The 5,488-nt window shown below is 42.3% G+C and overlaps 1 pseudogene; it reads right to left on the bottom strand.

The window, feature by feature from the left end:
- Positions 1–3,700: 3,700 nt before the first annotated feature.
- LOC136654550 (5S ribosomal RNA) lies at positions 3,701–3,817 on the bottom strand (annotated as a pseudogene).
- Positions 3,818–5,488: the final 1,671 nt, after the last annotated feature.

Consider the following 5,488-nt stretch of genomic DNA (forward strand, 5'->3'; position numbering starts at 1 on the left):
CAAATCTGCCACTTCACATTCTCAGTACATTTTTCTCTTCTGCATATATTTTTCCCCTTCTCACTGAAATATCAGTTTTGCCAGTGCAGTCCTGTGCTGCTGTCATAACAAAGCCAATTCTGAAATGTCAACTGTAATGAAAAAGGCATAGCAACATAAGGGGAACATGGAAGATTTTTTACAGACCGACTGTCTATACAAACAAGCAACACACACACACACACACACACACACACACACACACACACCCTGTAAGGTATGGATGTTAAGCCCCAATGTTTAAAACAAAATGACATGATCCAAATGAAAGGGAGGGCACCAGGATGCAGTTGTTTTGTGTGCTCCCTGAGGTATCTGGAGGACAACTGTGGCATACCGTGAGATACAGGACACTGTGGGATGCAGGAAGCTGGACCAGATGGGCTTTTGGTCTCATCCAGCCAGGCTTTTTTATGTTCTTATCCTGAAAGAGGACTTGATCATGTATGTGGTAGAGTCATGTGCCAAGGCACAGTGTACTTTGGGCTCTATGAAAAGTTGAAAGCAAAATACAGATCACCTCTGTCAAATTCGTCCCCAAATCCCCTTTATCAAGTTGGCAGCTTTCTTCCATACTATTAACTTTCCATTGTAACACATTAGTGAAATGTGTTGATGATTGATATGGACAACTTCTCTGTTGTTTTGTTGAAAGCAAGCAGAAGGACAGGTTGTTAGAACGGAGAAAACTGCCAGAACTGGAACACTTTGCTGGTACAGTAAACATTCTTTCTCCATTCCAGTTTTGCACACAGTTTAGCCTCTATGATGGCTTAGGATGGCTTAGGGCGCAATCCTAACCAACTTTCCAGCACTTGCATAGCTGTGTCAGTGAGGCATGTGCTGCATCCTGCAGTTGGGGGGCAGTCACAGCGGCCTCCTCAAGATAAGGTAATGTTTGCTCCCTTACCTTGAAGTTGCATTGCTCATATGTCAGTGCTGGAAAGTTGGTTAGGATTCATTTTGAAAAACACAAACAAACCCCAGACCAACAACAACCAAATACTGTCTCTTGAAAAATGAACCCAGTGTACAGAGATAAAGTATGCTCCATCTGCACAATTTGCAAGCAATGCAGCCCTATTTTTATTCCAGTCTTACCTTTGGCTACGTAATTAACACACATGGTGGAATTCTAACCACAAACATAGGTATGCTGGGAATGACCAAGGAGTTTCTGCTTGCAGGAACATCAGCCAATGTTTCTCATCTAATCTATTGGGATGTCATGATGTTCTGAGATCCTTCAAGGATTAGTATGTCAAATCAGGAATGGCATCAGGTGTCTGCCAGGTCCAGAGCTGGTCAAGGACCCATGCTGATCAAGGGGCCTTCCTGGCTAGGCCAACCTTTTATCCCTTTGTACCAGTGATAGTGGTAACATGAGATGGCTGATGGAGAACCCAATGCAAGGCCTCAAGTAATCCCATTTCCTTAATGAGGTTGCTTCTTGTTTTAGGGCACGAAGAGTGAAAATTTAGTGGATCAAGACTGGAAACCCATCAAAATCACATGTTAGCAACAGAGTGATATGGTCTCCAACTAACTGCTGCACCACTTATTTCAATACAGTTGTAGATATTTTTAACGTGTAACCTTGGAAGTGCAGTATCTAAAGTACTTGGGACCAGGGTACCTGAAGAACCACTGTTCTATATGGATTGTCTCTGCTTTAAGATCCTCTACTGATGCCCAGCTTCATATATTCCTGCTGTCTGAAAAAGGATAAGTGGTATCTGGAGGATTCCTTATCTGTGGTAATACCTTATGTGGGAAATATTAATTTCTAATTTTACAAGTCCAGCACCTGTCCTTTTTGCCCCTCTTGGTGGTAGGTGATCATGTCATTATTTATCCAGACATTTTGTTTATTATCCTATTAAATGTTTTATCCTGCCTTTTCTGATAAAAAAAGAACTCAGTGGCTTACAAAAGATAACAAATCAATACATAACATTAAAATAGTAAAACAATCCATTGACAGAACAAAGAAAAAAATTTAAGCAGCCAGAAACAAAATCACGAGTCAGTACAGTTACTCCCAGAGCAGAAAACAATGAAATGTGTGGAAGGCTTGCTGAAAGACAAATGCTTTAAAACCCCTCCTAAATACCAACAAAGAGGGGATGGTCCTGATCTCAAATGGAAGGCAGTTCCACATGCTGGATGCCACAACTGAGAAGGCCCTGTTATAAATTGGCACCAACTACATCTCTAAAAGTGACAGCATTTGCCTTCCAGGATGACCTCACAGAATATGCACATTCATGTGGGGAGAGATGATCCTTACACTACTTAAGACCCAAACCGTTAAGGGCTTTTTAGTCATTACCAGTATGTGGTAGCCAAGGCAGATGATACAACAGAGGAGTGACATGGTCAGGACACCTGGCACCCACTGTTAACCTGGAGATTCTATTCTGTATCAATGCAAATATCCGAACAGTCTTCAGACGTATTACTTCATAGAGTAATCCCTTGTGGATTGTTATTGCAATCCAATTTTTATTGTGTCTTGGATATTGTATTTTGTTGCTACTGTTTTGACCAATCAGTTCACTTGTGCGTCTGTATTTGGACTTTTTTTGTTGGCATGATTTTTTAATTTTTGTGTGGTTTATTTTATCTTGTGATGTCTATGTCTGTAATTTGCACTGGACCATTTTTGTAGAGATGGCATGTCCGTTGCGTTAAATGAAATTAATAAAGTGGCAAATTTGGCCGCACATGTACTCTTATCTGCATAGGAAAGTGGATTGTACAGAGAGGATCATGAAATACCAGCTCTCTTAAACTTTTGACTTTGTATTAAGACCTTTACTTCCATTATGACACTGATTTGCACCAAGCCCAATGATGTATAACTTTAAAACTCTCTGCTCTCCTACAAAGCTTAATGATAAGAGGCTAACCTTTCATTTCTCCTGCATATCACAATTTTATGGTGTTTGACATTCAAGACCTTCTTCAAATGAATTCTGTTCCCACATAATGTCAGCCTGTAGGTTATATAATAAGAATATTTGGGGACAGGGAGAGAGGATAATGATTAGGTGATGTCTTGGGCTAACCAATTGGCGTGACTATCAAAAGACATTCTGGCAGCTGGAAATCCACGTAGTACTTAACATTGACCTTACGTTAAATAAAGTAATACAGTGGAGTTGTATCTTGCATGGGGGTTAGGTTCTAAAGTCAGCCCGTTATAAAAATAATGTATAGCCAAAATTACTATCGTCAGTAGCATCTTTAAACACAATGAGAGGCACGCAGGGACTGAAACCCACTAAGGGAATAGCAGATTCACATCTCCCATCTCACATTCATTCTGGATCATGCGCTCATTGTATAAAATGGTGGGTGGAAATGTCTGCACTGTTTAAATTGTTATTTTCTCTTCTTTTATTTGCTAAGCAGCACTGTTGAATTTGCCTAAGTTAAATATGCGTATGATGTGACTCTACTGAAAACATCTGAAACTGTCATCTATTGAATAAGAGGACTAGGGCACAATCTTGAGCAGCATGTGAGCCAGTGAAGTGCACGCTGCACCGGTGCTTGCTGTCACAAAAGCAACTTTGTGACGGCATAACAGTTCCACAGGCTGACACAGGGAGCAGCGCATGGTTGGCAACCTTCAGTCTCGAAAGACTATGGTATAAGCCTACAGCACCCGGTATTCCCAGGCGGTCTCCCATCCAAGTACTAACCAGGCCTGACCCTGCTTAGCTTCTGAGATCAGACGAGATTGGGCATGTGCAGGGTAACAGTTGCTGCCTGAAGGTAAGCTCTGTGCTGAGCAGCGCGGAGCCGATGGAGGGCAGGAGGGTGTAACTGGGTGGAGGAGGGTGGCAACAGTGGCAGGGTGTGGGTGGATCAGGCCCAGGAAGGCTCATGCCGAATCCTGTCCCTTTCCTGGGCTTGATTCACCAACACAGGACAACATGGACTTGTGCCAGCTATAGAGATTGCACAGTTCCAAGTTGTCCCATTGTGCATGCTGGGGCTTACCCTGGAACAAGGGGAAAAATGTCCCCTTACTGTGCAAAAATCTCCAGTATGCAAAATTCCCATACAGAATGCAGCCTAGCCCGTGCTGGTGTTGCAGCACCACAGCATGGGAATTTGCACTGGATTGAGCAGCCCATCTGAATTGTCTACACTGACTGGCAGCTCTCAGACAGGACTCTTTTCTGGCCCAACCCTGAGATACCAAGAATTGGACATGGGACCTTCTTAATGTGCAAAGTATATCTGCCACCACTGAGTTACAGCAGTTTCATGGCATACAAAATCTGAGGTGGCTGCTTTGGCTTCTTGGCAAGTCCACCCTGATGTGACACCAGCATTGCTAATTCTAGAGCAAACTCTCATTGCAGATATCTATTTTACAGCAATAAATGCCTACAGATTGCACAATGGGAGGAGGCAAGGTAACAAGCGAACCTGCACTTTGGAGCTGGCCCAGAATGCAGCTTCTTTTAACAATGCAGCCAATGTTCCATGCCAAGAGTGATTACCTGAGAATGCATGGCTGGGGACAAGACTGGCTCATCAGCATTCATTGTCACTGACTGCCATTGAAAGTGGAATGAAAAGAAAGAAGAGAAAAGAAAAACACCATCCTAACTAAAACCCAAGAAGGAGAGGAGATAAAAGGAGATCAGCGAGGCAGAAAATAAGGACACTGCCAAATTGCTTAGGAACAAAAATTTCACGTACCTGAAAAGCTGTATTTGAACAGTACCACATGTCCTCCCCATTTGACTTGTGCTTCCCTTTGAACTGATCGCTGCAGCAATGAATCACTAGGAATGGGGGGGGGAGGAAGAGAGAGAGAGAGAGAGAGAGAGAGAGAGAGAGAGAATGAGTGTATATGCACATATAGGCCCAATAGATACAGAGGTCGGCACCATTGTCACCAATGGAAAGAAGCCTTTTTCCAGCTTCCATTCTATTAAAGAAAACAGGCTGCTGGATGAAAGAAGTGGTTCTGTTGCTTCTTATCCTCCTGATGAAAGAACAGTCATAGATGTTCAAGAGTACTGCTGACATTCAACCCAGAGATCAAAAGAAAAATACAATTGATAAAGGAAAATTGGCAGCAACTCAAGGTCACTTCTGATGCTGCATCTTCACTCGTGAAAGTGCAACTAAGCTACACATTTATGCTTGACTCTTAAGAGATCCCAGATCACAGCAGGCTGAAACTCCGAGCAAGTTTCCTGCTACTGAATTATGTTCCTTTATTTCTAAATATCCAAGATGCACAGGAACAAAGGAGGCTGTTTCCATCTAAAGATTAAGCAAACCTTTTCAGCCTTGTTTAAATGGAAATATTTATGCTATTTTTCCACAGGTTGCTAAATATCTGCATTAGGAAAAACTGAACAGAAAGTTTGCAGATTTTCAGATCTTTTTTTCCTAAGGCAGACACTTCTACAGAACC

This window comes from Tiliqua scincoides, chromosome 5, assembly GCF_035046505.1.
Source record: "Tiliqua scincoides isolate rTilSci1 chromosome 5, rTilSci1.hap2, whole genome shotgun sequence".
Lineage (NCBI taxonomy): Eukaryota > Metazoa > Chordata > Lepidosauria > Squamata > Scincidae > Tiliqua > Tiliqua scincoides.